This window comes from Crinia signifera, chromosome 6, assembly GCF_055691185.1.
Source record: "Crinia signifera chromosome 6, ASM5569118v1, whole genome shotgun sequence".
NCBI classification, from domain to species: domain Eukaryota; kingdom Metazoa; phylum Chordata; class Amphibia; order Anura; family Myobatrachidae; genus Crinia; species Crinia signifera.
Window position 1 is genome coordinate 211763956 of NC_139222.1, and position 16677 is coordinate 211780632.

Consider the following 16677-nt stretch of genomic DNA (forward strand, 5'->3'; position numbering starts at 1 on the left):
CTGAAAGCAGCCAGGAGACTCTGCACATACAAACATTTGTGGACTCCTTCTACAAAATTAAATCTGTTTAGGAAAAATCAGCAGGAATGAATGTGAAAAACATATTATCATTACACAAGTGTTTACATTACAGGGAGGCTGTGTGATCAGATGTGATGCAGAAGAAAATATGTCGGCAGCAAAAATTCAGGTGAGTGACATGATTTACGCCAGAGAGAGGAACTCGGTTTAAGAAGAGTTTTATGGGGCCAGGAGTAGGTAAATGGCTGAAAAGGTCTGTGGATAGCTAGCTCTGATTTGGGCTGAAATTAATGTTCTCTAGACTCTAACTGAATACAAGACATTACATTTCACTAAAACCTACAGCGTTTGTACTGTGATGATTGTCAGATTGTAACACTACAAACTAGGTTTTTAAATAACAAAAGAGAGGTGACATTTATTTTCACCAAGCAAATACAATAATTTCATGCAAGCTTAAATCCAGGAAAAGATTATTGCAGGGTTGCCTACCTTCAGGGAGAAAATGCTCTGTTCCTAGACTTCCCTGGTAATGTATGATTGCTGTCACCTGGGATAAGAAAGGTGTTTCACCACAGGTGATGGCAATCATACATAATTTGTAATTGGTATTACGGTGTGAGCAGGGCATAAAGTGGTCATGCAGAGGTGGGGGAACTCTTTTCTCTATGCCACCTAATTACCCCCCCCCCCCCCCATTAGGCAGAGACAGGGCCAGTGGTAGGGTTTTTGCCATCCCCCTGCATAATAGAATGCTTTTCTGTGAGAATTACTGTTTAGGGCCAATATGGAGGTTAAAATGTTCCACCTCACCATTAGAGGTGGTGGAACTCAGTTCCACCCCGTTCCCCCTCACTTTAACCACTGGGTGTGAGGCATAATGTGTAATAGGCATAATGGATAAACAGTGTATATTGATTTAAATAGCATGTCACTGTTTGGGGGGTGATCTGTGCAGCCTAATAGGTCATTCAAGCGAGGGAGAACAACAACCATTCCTGCGATAACCAATGTCTGGTCATGCAATTTGCAAAAGTGAGGTGTAAAGGAGCCCATACACGCTCCGTTTTCGCCGGCTCCGTTCTGTACTATACGATGCACGCTCCCGCGCTACAAAAATGTGCTGCACATACTTTTTGTACTAGGTACACATCGTATCGTATCATGCACTAGGGATGCGATCCGATACGATGTGTACTTTAAAAGTACAGAACGGAGCTTTAAAACAGAGCGTGTATGGGCTCCTTAAGGTAATTGTTTTCCTGATAAACCACACCCATTAAAAACTAGACCACACCCCTTATATTAAGCCACACCCCTTTTGTGGTGCGCACCTTCAACTGGGAGACAAATTGTCTAGAAACAGCCCTGGTCAGAGCCACAAAGCTGGAAGCTCTGCCCCCAGATGAGTTCAAGCAGATTATAGGTACAGTTTATAGACCATCATCTGCAGATAGCAGTAATCGAGATGGGCACTAAGGAATCAGAATGGAAAGTAGATTTTCAGTTCCTGATGATGTCATATTTAATTAGAGGTTCAGGAACTGAGTTCCTGCTGGTTCCTGCTGAAAAATAGCACTGGCAATAGCATTTTGAACAATATCCTAGTGTATAGAATGGCAGAGGAAGGGACAATTAAAGATCAGGAAGAATGTGATATGGCTTGAACTTCAAATTCTCTAAGTATGAAATGGGGACAATCTGTTCAATTGTACATCACAGAGTAGGGTATGGCACTGGTCTAGCTGGGATATGTTTAGAAAGTACACAAGTAGTTTAGCTGTATCATGAGTGACAAATGAACAGACATAGATGTTTTGGCAGTTTCATGATTAATTGAGAGGGCTGAGTTGAAAATAACCCTTTACCATCACGTTTGGGGAACTTCAGGGAGAATGTCATCAGCAGTGATCTTAGTGTCAGGCAGATGTAGAAAATTGAAAAATGTCAAGTTCAGATGTATCTATTTTGTTATAAATGAGAGAACACAAAAGAGGACACAGCTGTAGGCAGTCAGTAACAAAAGACAGTAGAGATGATTGATCATAAACCAACAGAAAGATGTGAGCATCATCAGAATATACAATAGGTGGTTCTCAAATCAGACAAGTATGAATAAGCAGATTACGGCCCTACTGTGAGTGATCCAAAGACAGAACCTTGCTTCACTCAGACAGAGGCCCTTATTCTGATCGTTGCGGACTTTTCCGAATTCTTTCGGATGGCGTTTTTTAGCCGTCTGCGCATGCGTGGAGAACGCTACGCGCATGTGCCACGCATGGTCTCCGTACTTGTTCTCACTAATACCGTACAGAAATGTGCACCGCAATCACTCGGCCAATATGGGTGTGTTATGGGCGTCATGCGGAATGACACAGGGGCGTAGTTTCAAAGTGGGCTAAACTGGGCGGAAACATGGGCGGACACGGGGGAGTACACACATTTTGGTAGGCGTGCATTCGGACAGCACGCCGAATGCACGCGAGCGAAAAGGGAAGAAATGTGCGGTGTACAAAAGGTTACTCTTGCTTTGCGGACACCACTCGGTCATGCGCTAGTCAATCGGAACGCCTAATCAGGACGAACGCACCTCAACCAATGTCACCTGAACCCAATACAATCACATACTTTACCCATTACTTGTTAATTACACGCTTCTCACTGCTACAATTGGAAGCATTGCAGCTTAAAGGGAACATTACATGCTGCACTTGTCACACACTTTTACACTGCAAATAATCAACACAACTTAATATTAATAATACTAATACACATGGCACTTGTGCATGTATCAATTAATACAGACATTTGGGGGGCCAACATAAAATTTATTAAACAAACTTTGGTACAAATTTCAAAACCATATCAAAACAAATGGTACCATACCAGGACAAAAATGACATAATACATAATAAATAGCCACAGCAGAATCATTGGGAACACATCAGGTGGCTTCACAACAAAAGTACAGCACCAACACTTCAAGTACAGCACACAGTAATGGTAGCCGAAACAGGGCAACAGGTGAACCAAACATGACATTTGAACCGCGGGCAAAAGTGGTGACCCTGGGCACGGATTTGGACACAGGATGCTGACACACACAGCTCAATGGAAGATTTGGGAAGACATAACGGAGGAGATTAATGGGGACACAAGTTCATTTGCGAGCACGTTTGCCCCTGGCGGGCTCCTTGCCACGTGCAGCAGCTCTTCGGCCTCGTCCACGGCCAGAGTCCGATGGTGGCTCATGTGGAGCACGTGCTGGTGAGGGGGTGGATCTTCTTCCCCCTCTGGCAGCAGGGAGTGATGAGGTTGGTAATGCACCCGAAGCGGGTGACATTAGGGCCCTATTGCTGTTAACTAGCTCCACCATAAGTTCATTATGGCGGAGGAGGAGGTCGTTTTGCCGCAGGGCTTGATCAGCCAGCACCTGCAGGCTACCAGCAATAGCTTGGTGGCTGCCAGCCATAGCTTGCTGGCTGGCACTCATAGCCTGCAGGCTCTCAGCAATACTCTGCTGGCTGCTGGTCAAACCCTGCAGCACCTCCTCGGCCCTACGCACCCGCTCGAATGCCGACTCTCCCTGCTGCACAATACTATCCAGCACACGGCCCCACATGGACAATTCAGCCGCAGACAATCCCGGCGGCTGCTGCACGGGCCTGCTACTGGGGCAAGGTGGCACAGACTCCACAACCTCCTCAAGAGAATCTTGACCAAGCGGTGGCGATGCTGTTGAACAAGAAAATTCCAATTACCACACATTCCATGCAAAATGTAAAACATCTACTTATGGCCTGGCAAATAATTACCTTCAAGAGTAGAAGCCATCACTTCCGCTGGGGACTCGCTGTCTATAGTGCTCACCCCCCGGACCTCCTCCACTGCTATACAGCACTGGGCCATCTCTTCCAGGGGGGTGAGCTCCAGCTTGGCAGGCATGGGGCCAGCCCCTCAGGTCTGGCTGTGTTGCCACCGCTCGGTCAATTTCTTCTTGAGGTTGCCTTTGAAGTCGTGCCACCTGCAATCAAAGTGTACATATTAATACATGTAACTCCTCATGTTTGCTGTAGCACCCATTGCAATCTGAAACATAATACAACATGTGCCTACTGACACCAAACTTACATTATATTCTTTTTTCAAACCAACCCTTAGAAGATACAAAAACAGTCACCCTCCAATAACTATCAATTCAATGTCATGGCCAACATGTCTGTGCGTCCAAGCAACGTGAACACCCATTGCCCAACTCCATCTAATATTGAATGTAAACATTACTGGACTTGTACTACTCAAATGTTACACACATGTACTTGCCTCTTCTTAACGTGCTCCGTCTGACGAACTTGTGGAGCCACTGCATTCATCTCCGCCGTTATCTCCTCCCAGATCTTCCATCTCCTTGTGTGTGTCAACTTCACCGCTGGACACTCAATTAAATCACGTGCCCGGGTCACCAGGATGTCAAGCTCCCGCAGTTCATATGCCATGTTTCGTGTTGTTGGTTCCCGTGTTGCCCCACTGCGGCCATGGGCACGGGCACTGCCACGGCCACGGCCACCGGTTGCTGTACCTGAAGTGCTGGGCTGGCTACTCTGTTGGGAAGCCACCTGCTGTGTTCCCAATGATTCTGCTGAAGCTGAGGATGGCCCAGCAGCTGATTGGCCTGATGTTGATGGGCCATCTGGGTCCTCTGGGTTGAGGGGGACATAGGTGGTGTTAGCCTCCATGCGTGCCAAGAGATTCTGCACCACCTGGTCTTCTTCTGAGTCTGAGCCTGGCATGTTTGCAACAACTGTTTACCTTTCTAGGACAACTTTAAATACTATTTCTGTAATTGGCATTAATCAGCTGCAACCTGCGTTCCGTACGGCCGCGTCCCGTACGCCAGCGTCAACCATGCGGCGCATACGGCCCGCCCATTGGTGTTGACAAATAATTCACAAAAACATGGAAAACTCAGTAAGTCTGATTTATTTGCTAAATGCAGATTCCAACACAAATGACCAAATACAACTGTGGTCAGACATGCAATGTATATTTGCATGTACTTCTGTACTGTGCACTTGTTTGCTATGTAGTACAACTGACACTACTCATTCCATATGTCAATCCAGTCCCCCACTTAGCCACAAGTAATCAGTGCTAGCATCCAAATCACATGTGAAAGCACTCCACATTCAGGTTAGATGCTAGCTACTTTTCATTCCACCTCTGTAGTAGGGGCCAGTAGAAGGTAAGTGTACACATGGCAGCATGTGGAGTTAGGTGTAAGTGTCTAGAGATGCACACTATTTCACCAGTTGCTTAGACCCATGTTTGGTCAATGTTATAGATTAGATATAATGTGTTTCCATCTTATTTTACACTGTTTAGAATGGCTGTGCGATGCAATGGGTTAGCCGTCTGTTCGGGCGCATACACGCTGTTAGTGTACAAATGAACAATAAAGTTAATACCAAATATCACTCTGATCAACCAATGACAGCACATGATTGTTTGATTTGTGCCATTGCTAAGATGGCGGCTTATGGCAGAGCAGCACCCTTCTCTGCAGCCGAGCTGAAGACACTGGTCTCCGTTATGGAGACCAGGCTGGGTCGTGCGGGCCCATTCATCACAAATAGGCAGAAACGCTCTGCCTATGCGGTGGCCCGCCGGCGGATATACGCCCGCACCCAAGTGCGGCGGACCATCGCTCAGCTTGAGCGGCGGTGGTCCGACCTCCGGCGCAGGGAGCCAGAGAGGCTTCAAGCCATAAGGGCCAGCATTGCGAGATGTGAGTATTTCAACAGTAAATGTGGATTTGTACATGATTGGTTACCTGACATTATTGAATCCACTAAGGTCAGCAGCCTGATCATGAGTTAAACATGGCATACAATATATGAGTGCTACTTCCTGATTGACACCCTGTAATGGTCATAAAATATGTTATTGGGGAGGATTAATGCTTGTGATGCTTACAATGCCCAAATGTCACAGCATACCTGCCATGTTATAGGCTGTGTTTTGTAAAGGCCACTGAGGAGCTGTTTGCATGTACAAGTATCAGTACCTCTAACCTTTGCATTTATAGGTTGATAAGGCTTAATACAAATTACCACTAACTGGCACTTTTTTGATTTTTCAAAAACACAGCACGTGCACGAGCAACGCAGGCCCGGGAGGAGGCAGAGGCGGCCCAGGGCCAGGAGGAGGCAGAGGCGCCCCAGGCCCAGGAGGAGGCGGAGCCAGCGAGGGCCGAGGAGGAAGATACAGATGAAGGGGTGGCCGAGGAAAGCTATGGAGTGGAGGAGGCTGAGTGGCCAGTGGAGGCAGAGGTGGCAGGCGAGGAGGAGGTCGGGCCGGCCGAGGAGGCCCAGGAAGAGGGGGAGGATGAGGAGGCCTGTGAGGTGGAGCAGGCGGCCGAAAGTGGTATGTATACATAAAGATTCGTTATTCCTTTGGTCAACCACTATTTGATATGTAGCAATGTTGATTCAAATGTGTTTGAAAATACTATAAAGGCAAACAACAAATTGGGTAGCAACAGACACACTTAGGGGTTAGATAGGGTGCCCAAACCATCCCTTTCGTCCTGGACACATATTAATGACACAGGTTGTGCAGATGGCTGTCAGGTCGATTTTAAGTGCCACTGAACCTGTGTAGTTAATCTGTATCCTGGAAGATAGTGATGACTTGCTCATGTAAGGGTTACATGTCCCTGCTGCTTGCATACAATCTGTAGCCTCATATAGGTGAGTAGAGTTTACTGGTGATTGATCTGTGTAAACTAGATTCAGTATGGCATAAATGGAGTATGGCCAGGCGTGGCTTAGACTGGAGTAACAAGTGGTGAGTGCCCCTGGGCCCTCCACTAGCTAACCACCCCCTGCGGTCTGCATGTATGTTTTTCAGCATAATTGTGTGTGTATTTGGTCTTAGTAATGCTTTTGAGCAAGGGAGTGGGTTAGTGCTGCAGCTTCCCCTAACTGGCATTCTGACAATGATTTCTGGAGCAGACCATCAGCAGGCAAGCCATGCTTGATTGCACAAATGTACTGAGCATTCCTGAGAGTTGTGTAACTCCCCTGCCAGGCTCCATCATATAACCGACACTGAACTTTGTTTGCAGAATTGTGATTGGTGCAGCGCGTGGCATGCTTCTCAGAGCTTAGTCATGGGTGGGTTTGGATTGAGAAGGAGCAGTATGACTGTGAGGTGTTCTACAGAGTCAAGGGTAGAGGGCCAAAATCAGGCTTTCCATGTAGTATGTATGCATGTATGTATAGGTGTATGTCTCTTATATATAGGTAGATATGTGTGTATATATATATATATATATATATATATATATATATACGAAGGGAATAAAGGATGGCACTCAGGAGTCTTGCAAAACGTGCTGCATTAAAACGCGCAAAAGGAGACCAACGTTTCGGGGTGTATACCCCTTTGTCAAGGTGCTAGTTCTCACTAGCACCTTGACAAAGGGGTATACACCCCGAAACGTTGGTCTCCTTTTGCACGTTTTAATACAGCACGTTTTGCAAGACTCCTGAGTGCCATCCTTTATTCCCTTCGTATCCATCCCCCTGTGGAAGGGCACCGGGGCAGTTGACCGAGAAAGAGGAGTGCCGGGCCGCAGAAGCTCTATATATATATATATATATATATATATATATATATATATACACACACACCTCTCAGAATGCATGTTTAAAATGTAGGTTTGACTATGTTAAATGTATGCATGAATATCATTAGTCATTTTTCATTTTGAATTTCCTCCACAGATGAGCCTGCCCAAGCAGAGGAGGGTCGCCGTGGGGCCCTCCTGAGACTGAGAGGCCTGATGAGCCAAATGATTGTGGAGATGGACCGCATACTTGATGGGGAATTTTAAATTTTGGGTTGGGGCAAGTTATTTTTGAATAAATCGTTATTTAAAGTGCAAAGATGTCAGTGTTTTTTTCTAACTTGCTAAAGTATATGTGTAACTTGTTTAAAATGTTTAAAAAAAGCAAAATGTACATAGTGTATCTAGATGTATGTTAGGGTCACATGCTGTAAGGGTTAATGTGTGTCATGAATGTAGTAGGAATGTGGTTCAGTATAGATGAGCATTTAATTGATTGAAATTGCTAACAATCCCTTTTTCAGGAGGTTGCCTAATAGCCTAAGTGGGTCATGTGATCGCTGTGTGTACTCAGTACAAAAGTGTTGGATTGTGCGTAAATACTCCGCATCGGGGCGTACGGACAGCTTTCCGTACGTTCTCACGCGGTTAAGACCGTGCTTGTGCGGGAAGACCGTGCAAGAATCTGTACGTTTCCCCCGCACACGCACGGTTTGTATGTCGTCCGTACACACGCCCTGTTCTTAAAGAGTGACTCCGTCCGGATGCGGAGGACACGTGGGCGTTTCTACGGAAGATGCCCGCACGCTGCCGCACAGCGTTGCGTGCGGCCCGCACCGTAAGAATTCGGGAATATCCGCACCGATCAGAATAAGGCCCAGAGAGAGGATGAGTTGGGGAGTTAAATCTGGAAAAGGAGACACCTGAACTTTGGCAAACAGTTGAAAGCAGAGCGTGAAAACTTGGTTAGAAAAACATTTTGCTGATAATGTCCAAATACCCCCACTGGGGAAATCTGCTGACTCCATAACTGCCAGCTAAATTAATTCCCAGTATAAACACCCTAATATACTATTCCGGTGGGCTTCAAAATCCCACTATACCGATAGTCAAAATCCCAATGGATAATAATAATTTAAACCTAATCCTACCCCTACCCAACCCATTCTGCAGCCTAATCCTAACTGTCCCACTCAATGCCTGAACCTAACCCCTGCTCCTGATATATATAACCTTATCCAATTTTACCAAAAGTAAAATCAGATATAAATTGATCAGTCTTATAAAATATCACTAGTGGAAAAATATGTTCGTTGTGTGGAGACTTGTACCAAGGCTTCATGCATATTATTCCTCAATTGCTTACTGGTATGTGAATCACTCCCTTGTGCTACAGCAAAAAAAATCTTTTGAATTCATCTACACGTGGAGTGCCGCTGTTTCTTTCTATGCTGATATCTACAGATAGTGCCCACGGCAACTGACCACAGTTTTGTGAGTGCCGGTCTAAACTGCTTTTATATATATATATATATATATATATATATATATATATATATATATATATATATATATATATATATATATATATATGCTAAATAAATAAGAAGTAGATTCTGATTGGATGCCCATAGCAACATCCCATCTGAAATAGAACTCCTATCTTAGTTAATTTACCCCATAGAGTCTGTTCCACCATGACAATTGCTGTTAGCTATGAATATAACAGATAGTCATTTTAACTTCAGAGTTGCAGGAGAACATCTCCTGTACACTATCCGAGCTCAGACATTTGTATGCTAACCAATCACATGGTCGACAGATACCATGTTGATATTTGTAATTTGTTGACATTATGAAGAAAAACAGAAAGTCAACATGGTTGAAAATAGTCTACAAGCACCACCAGGTCAACATCCTCAAACAGCAGTAAAAATGTTCACAATGTTGACATGTAAACTTTTATTATATGAAATGTCATCATTCTGAGGTTAGAGTTAGGTGCCCCGGGGATGGTTAGGCTGCGAGGGAGGTTAGGGTTAGAATGTGAAGGTTAAGGTAAGGCACTAGTAAGAAGGTTAGTTTATGGATTAGGGCGCAGGTTCTCAAAGTCGGTCCTCAGGACCCCACTCAGTGCACATTTTGCAGATCTCCTCACAGAATCAAGTGAACTAATTAGCTCCACCTGTGGAATTATTCAAATGCGTCAGTCAGTAATGAGTGCACCCGTTACATGCTCTGGAAAACATAAACTGTGTGGGGTCCTGAGGACCACGTTTAAGAACCACTGGATTAGGGTTATAGATAGAGGGAATAATTCCTTACAAGAAAGCAGAAACATCACAGGTCCATGCCAGAAGTCACTGTCACATCATCACCAGGATCGTGAAGAAGCCACTACTGCTGCCCAGACAATATAAAACACCAATGGACTACAGGGATGGTTGGAAAAAGTTCATCAGGTCATTAAATCCTCCATGTAGACATGATGATCACTGTTGACTTATAGCTTGTCAACAGTTTGACCATGTCAACATTATAATATCAACCTGGAGACTGTTTTTACTTGAGCCAGGAAAATGCAGGAATTTTACTGGTTATGATCTGCTGAACAGGCAATATAGGTGGCTGTACAAATACAAACCTACTATAGCTTTATCCCTTTAAGTGCCATGTGAATTTGTCAAAATAGATACTAAAATTGGCAAGCAAACATGGTTATTCATCGTACTGACCTGTAATCTACCTTATATAGGAAATATAATCTTTTTTAACACAGCTTTTTTATTTGAATTTATATAAAAAAAAAAAAAAATGTGAGCGACACCAGCATATTTAGACAATATTAAGCACATCCTTCTCAGACATTTTAGCACTCAAAGGGCTGGATTCTCTAAGCTTCAAAAATGGAGAGTGATAAACAGCCAGCCAATCAGCTCCTACCTGCCATGTCACAGACTGTGTTTGAAAAATGTCAGACAGGAGCTGATTGGCTGGCTGTTTATCACTCTCCATTTTATCACTTTTGAAGCTTAGAGAATCTGGCCCCAAAGAGTTAAAGTAACTTTTACTACAGCATTCTACAAGTGAAGTAATAGTAAGATACAATATCCTTTTCAGGTACATAATACCTACAGTATCTTTGCAAAAGGATGCTGCAATGAAGTGTCCAGCATATAAGACATGTCCTGCTGGCCTTGCGTGTGCACAGAAAAAATGTCCTACAGGTAAGTTGTTGTAACTTTAAGATATCATAGTCACTATTAAATATTTCTTCTTACACCTTTCAATCTTTCCTCCTGAAGTGAAACGTGTATAGAGTCTGTTTGTCTGGACCCCAAGGGTCCTGAAGGAATTCTTATTTGCATGGCCAAGGCGAGCAATCCACTTGTCTTCATGACAAGAAAAATGAATCGGCAGCCAATAAAGGTGTTGGGAAAACCTGGAGGGAGCCAGTTTCGTTGCCACGCCTCTCTCGATTCTCCCTGCAAGTTTCCTCCTCTCCAGACTGCTATACATACTGCCTGTAGTAAAACTAAGAGGTTGTTAGAAAATTACATATTTAAGGCGTTGATGTCCAGGGATGCGAAACAGCAAATAATCAAACGCAAGGAGAAATACTTGATGCACTGTGCTGCAAATAGCACTCTGACTTCAGATCGAACTTGTCTGAAACCTCAAACATTTTATCCGCATTTTCTGTTCAAGGGGTGCAAATTACCATATGGACTTTTTTAAAAATTTTAGAAGTATTTTCTAACCTACATCCTTCTGTTACTCAAAAAAGTGTATTTTGAGCGCTATGGGTCAGTATTTGGGTGTGTATTATTGTTGTGGATTATTTTATGTCAGTATTGTTGTGGATTATTTTATGCTTTATTAGTTTAATATATTTTGTATGTTAAGATTGTTTAATAAATTGTCATAAATTGTGTGCATAAGGCGCCTACTGGTATCTCCTTTCTTCTACGTATCCTTCTGTAACTGTTGTAAATTGTTTCCACTGTACAATTATTTTTGATATTCTCTTTATGAAATGTATCCCAAAATTGTTTGTATTTCCTTTTACTATTGCTGGAAGGCTAAACCTTAATCAAAGCATCAATTTGTATCATAATTACTAATATTTTATTCTAATTATACTATATATGAATTTTACAGAGGCCCTTATTCTGGTTTACTCGCAAAGGCAAATTCCTTCTCAAATGGACAAAACCATGTGCACTGCAGGAGGGCAGATGTACCATGTGCAGAGAGAGTTACATTTGGGTGAGTTATTTTGTTTCTGTACAGGGAAAATACGGGCTGCTTCATTTTTACACTGCAATATAGATCTTACTTTGAAGTAAAACCCCACCCAAATCTAGTTATCTCTGTACATGTTACATCTGCCCCACCCGCAGTGCACAAGGTTCAGTCCAATTTGCCTTTGCGTGTGAACCAGAATAAGGGCCAGAGTGAGCATTCTGTGATGCTGTAGAATTGAAGATGACATCAGCAAGTGGGGGCGGTGGTGATGTGTGCCAAACCCCACCTGCCGAATGTCTGCCCCCCCCCCCGCAGCGCTGGTTCACCTGCACAGGCTGCGAATGGATGTTTAGCATAAACATCCATTCATTTGCCGCGGGTAACCTCCCACATCTTTTGATGGTCTCCAACCATCGAAAGATGTGGAAGGTGCACGCATATAAAAGTGACTTTTAAGTCACTTCCATATGCGTGTATGCTGGGAGGGATCCGGTGATGTCAGGTGCATGCTCCTCGCCCTTCTCTGCCCCCACTCGCCTTGTAGGGAGCATGACCTCCTCCAAAAGACTTGGGCACGTCTGTATTATTTCTGACACACCCAGAAAAACTTCAGGTTGCCACCCCTAAACACCGGGTTCCTGTCAGTCACAAAGGAATTCTGTTTACGATTAATATGCATTTTCTGATGCTAATTCTCTTCTTGCATGCACAATGCAAGTCAGCGCAGCCAAGAGAGTTGGCTCTTCATATTTCACAACTTCAGACACTGCTAGACTCACACTTTACTAGACAGTGGTGCAGGCTAATTACGGAGGTCTATTGGAATCTATGGGATATTTTTTTTTCCATTGTTGTTACTATTACAGTGTCTGAGTCAGTAACCACAAAAAGGAAGATTTCAATGGCACTTACTGCACAGGAAAAATATGACATACATTAGAAATATATATTAGCAATAAAAAGCTTACACAAAGAGTTACACTCTGGGGCTATAGAAGGACATTTGTGGGTCCCATTGCAAGATTTTAAATCGATACTATGTACTACCCTGGGGAGGGGGGTAACAACTTATACCCTGGAGGTTTTGGACCAGATGCACTAAGCTTCAAAAGTGATAAAATGGAGTGTGATAAACAACCAACCAATCAGCTCCTGCCTGACATTTTTCAATACAGACTGTGACTTGGCAGGTAGGAGCTGATTGGCTGACTGTTTATCACTTTCCATTTATCACTTTTGAAGCTTAGTGCATCTGGTCCTTTGACTGAGTTGAGGAATGTTCCCTCTAACTGCAGCCAGTATCAGCTTCACCACCTACTTCCTCTTTGGTTACAATCTCATAAGCACATTTACAATAAACATCAAATAGATATGTAGTGATCTGAAAACTCATAATCCACCATCCACCATTTAAAAAACCAACACTACTCCAGCAAATAGAGGATGGGTGAGTTGTCTTACACCAGCACAATATCTGTGGCATTGCTTATGCTGTTCCTCTACATTATACAATACCTTCCCCAGAGACAAATATTACAATTTCTAATAAGGACATCCAATTTTGCTTTGTAAACACGCGGTATATGGCGGGCATGGGCAGTCTGCAATGTGCAATATACAGCTTGTACAAACAATTTGTATAATTGCATTAGCAGTTTCCATCAATAACATTTCATATATAAAGCAGCATTCAGTTGGTAGTTAGAAGGAAATTGAATTAACAAACCCCAGGTGAAGCAGTGTTCTAATGCTACGCGGGGATGAGGGGGGGGGGGGGGGGGGATAGAAGTGATGAACATGGAAAGAGCCACTTGCACCTTCTCATTTACACTTACAGAAGATGGTCTACAGGACACTTCTTACATGTGTTTTCTTACATACTGTACTTGGATGCATTTGACTGTTCTGTAAACTTGGAAATGTACATTTCATATCAAGGTGTCTGCAGTTCCTCACTGGTGCAAGCACTGTGGAAGTTGGGCTTACCAGCTTGCTGATGGTGACTACGATAATGTATAATGTAATGGCTTAGCTGGCACATTTATAAACTAAGCAACATGTACAAGTGTAATAGTGGATGTAGGCAGGGGTGCCAAGAGTGAGGGGGGGTAGTGGGTACAATGACCTTGGCCTGGGCTTGCTGGTCAGGTCTGATTAATTGTAGTAATTGTATTCTTATGTTTTAGTGTACTTTTGAATCCATTTTAATTGGACAATTGACAGCACTTCAATCTATGTTTATTTTTGATTTGTTTAGGTGTGGGTTATTAGTATTGTCCATATTAGTGTTTGAAGCAGCAGTCAAATCATATTGTGATTTTTATTCTTTAAACATTTCTTCTGCATAGGAGGATGCCACCAATGTCTTGTTCTTTGACGTCTGCTGTGTGTGTGGCTCTTACCTCTTGATCAGTTCAGTGGATCAGAGAGCAGAGAAGAGAAAGGCGTCGTAACATGAGGTTGTACAATGTGCACTTAAATACTTAGTACTGCATCTTACTTGTTATATTATGTATTTATTATGGGATGATTAACCTGTTTCTCGTCACTTATGTTAGGTATGAGATAAATACAGTTTGCATTCATTATATGAATTATCTAAGTTGTGATTATTATATTTCTCATCAAAATTAAATACTTTTTTCCTTTCACGTCACATTCTGAACAATCACCGTACCCCTCTGTGTACAGTGATACTGAGAAGTGTGCTCCGTGACTACTTACAGGAGGTGTTGGGAAGGGAGGGGAAGCATGACAATGGGCTGGTTAATGACCGGTTTACAAAATATTTACCCAGCTAACAAGAACATTAAGGATTGTTTTCTTATTAAACAGAAATGCAGTAATACAGTATATTTCAACATAGTGTGAATGTTTTCAACAGCACTTGGTTATTTTATTGAAGGTATGTAATAATCTGGGGTGTCATTCTTAAGTAGAAATCCCAGTTTATGCGCCAGATAAACAAAAAAGTCACATTACTTGTAAGTTATCTAAAATTCAGAGATAGTTGGCAACTTCTTACATGTTAATAAGAACATAGATTCCCATCGCTTTCTAGGATGCAATAGAGAAATGATTGGTTGCTATGAGAAACATCACCTTTTTTCATTTGAGAAGCTTTAGTAAATTTACCTCATGATTTTTATGGAAAAACAGTAATGCTCTTTTAATGGATCAGAATGAGAGGGGCATGTTATGTATTTAAACAATGTCCCTACCTTGCGCCCGGTGGAGCTTTGAAGGAAAGTCAGCTCTGATTGCCGCTTCACTGCATGCACAGCACTAAGGGGCCCATACTGATTCACATGGAGTGAAGCGAATTTGGCCCCTGCCGCGAAGGTCGGGTTTGCGCATGTGCAAACCCCAACTGCAAAAGGTCAGTTGCTCACTCGTCGGGCATTTGGCAGTGGGGAGGGATAAGGGCATACAGGGGCAAACGGGGGGCAGTGGCTGCGCTGGGCCATGGAAACGCCCAGCATTTTAAGGGCATCCCTATGAAAATGCTGGGCATTCCAAAGGGTTCGCGGGTGGGCCAATGTCGGGGGCCGGCGACTGATGTCACATGACATCAGCCATTAACCCTGTCTTCATCCCGGGCGCCCACAAATATAAGTCAGTTGTGATTGACTTATATTTGCGAAGGCAGGAGAAATCATTCGATGGTCGTTGGTTGGTGACGAGGGGATGTGTCATTGTAACACATCCCCTCACATGTTTGTGAGGGGAAACGGTGATGGAGAGGGGCGGGTATTTCCCGGGGCGGCATCACAGGGACTCGGTAAGCTGCAAGCTTCGCAGCTTACTGAGTCATTTACAATGGCCCCCTAAATGAGTGTTATCACCGTAATCAGCATACACAATAAGCCACGAGCGGCTATATTGATATCATATGGCAGTCAGTATATGAAACACTATTGGGGCAGTTTTTTTCTAAAATACATCTAAAAGTTAAGGAGAGTTAACTTTTTATTAAAACTTTCCCCAAGCCAATGTTTATGTCTAAATTTCCCTACATCATTTAACATTTCTCAAAATCGAATTTTTCATTGGTCATGTGTTTGTTTTTTTATGCTTCGGCTTCTTTACATCATCAATTAATGGCAGTGGGAGTTAATAACATGGTTGCGTTTTATGTAACTTTCCCAAGGTAGTGTCTCTGGTAATTAATATTTTCTTTTTAGTTCCATAACTCATAAACTGCCGCCCACCTTATGTATAATTTAATCTGGGCAATTAAAATTGTTTGTTTGTTTTCCAGAATGACACAGGTGAATAAACAGGAGGAAACAGCAAAGGGTTCGTAGCGCTTCAGTATTTTTCTGAGAAGGAGATCATACGCAATAGAAATTAGTATCATGTACGATTGTGAGTCAACCTGGGAAATACACTGAGAATGAAACGTTCTCCCAGGCTGGGGATTTTATTGCTTATTTAGAGGCGTATGAAGAAAAATGACATATGACATACTGGCCAGATTGTTCAGTGTGTACACGTAATTTGTGTGGTCTACTGGTTGTCCCTGCTGCAGCGTCAGACCAGAAAACATGGCTAGCAATGCCATGCTGCTGAATGAAGCATGGCATACTGTACTCTGTAGCGCCACCACCCTTCTGCATCGGTACGTGAGATCGCAGGGCTGCACATCGTTCTAATGTGTAGCAGTCCTTAGACGTTAAAGACTTCTTATATAGTGGGATCTGATATAGTGGGATCAATGTTAACCGCAAGGGAAACATTATCCTGGGTGGAATGTAACACCATACCCGATGTGATGT

General features: G+C 43.2%; 1 long non-coding RNA gene across 1 annotated transcript; it reads left to right on the forward strand.

Moving 5' to 3' along the window:
• The first annotated feature begins 10779 nt into the window (after positions 1-10779).
• LOC146007203 (uncharacterized) lies at positions 10780-16393 on the forward strand. Its single transcript, XR_014444279.1, has 4 exons — positions 10780-10878; positions 11813-11920; positions 14248-14358; positions 16161-16393. It is a non-coding gene; the product is annotated as an uncharacterized LOC146007203 (long non-coding RNA).
• The last annotated feature ends 284 nt before the right edge of the window (positions 16394-16677 follow it).